The sequence below is a fragment of the Acanthisitta chloris genome, unplaced genomic scaffold, assembly GCF_000695815.1.
Source record: "Acanthisitta chloris isolate BGI_N310 unplaced genomic scaffold, ASM69581v1 scaffold7294, whole genome shotgun sequence".
Classification (NCBI taxonomy): domain Eukaryota; kingdom Metazoa; phylum Chordata; class Aves; order Passeriformes; family Acanthisittidae; genus Acanthisitta; species Acanthisitta chloris.
In genome coordinates this window covers 9,473-10,033 of record NW_008668695.1, presented here as the reverse complement: position 1 = coordinate 10,033, position 561 = coordinate 9,473, and the positions used below count along the sequence as shown (strand labels likewise).

Below are 561 nucleotides of genomic sequence, written 5' to 3'. Positions count from 1 at the left end.
GCTGAACTGCCTACTAGGAATGGACCTTGGTCTTATGGACTCTGAGTAGCAGCTGAGGAATCATTTTAGCCTGGCAGTTAATTGCATTTAACACCTTTGAGCTGGTAGAATCTGAAATTACTTTTTTTTTTTTTTTTCCCTCAAGTCTGACTACTTCAGGAAGGAAGTCCAGCAGAGCTTTTTTTTTCCAGCTGGATGGATGGGTGAAGGACTGGGAGAAACTGATGCCCCCACTTCAATTGAAAAAGCAACAGCAACAAAAGTTATTTCAAAGCATATGAAAAATTCTCAGAAACTTTCATGCAGTAGTTGAATTTGGCATTGGGGGTAGGGAGTGCAGGAGGTTTGATAGGCAACGTCCCATTGGAATTTCTAGAGATAATTTTGGGACACAGTGAGTAGTTACTCAGACTGCACTAGTGAAATCACATGAAAAGTGTTTAAATTGGTCTTTCCCTTGACTTTTCTGTTCCTGAAACCTAACCAGCGTGTATCACAGGGTGAAGGTAGCCTGAAAGAACTGAGCCAAACAAATCTGGAAAACTTGAGTTCTGCCCTTTT

The 561-nt window shown here is 41.2% G+C and overlaps 1 protein-coding gene across 1 annotated transcript in view; it reads left to right on the top strand.

Moving 5' to 3' along the window:
* The window catches only part of PABPC4 (poly(A) binding protein, cytoplasmic 4 (inducible form)), a 13,250-nt gene that overhangs the window by 4,496 nt on the left and 8,193 nt on the right, over positions 1-561 (top strand). The gene's annotated exons all lie outside the window — the stretch shown is intronic.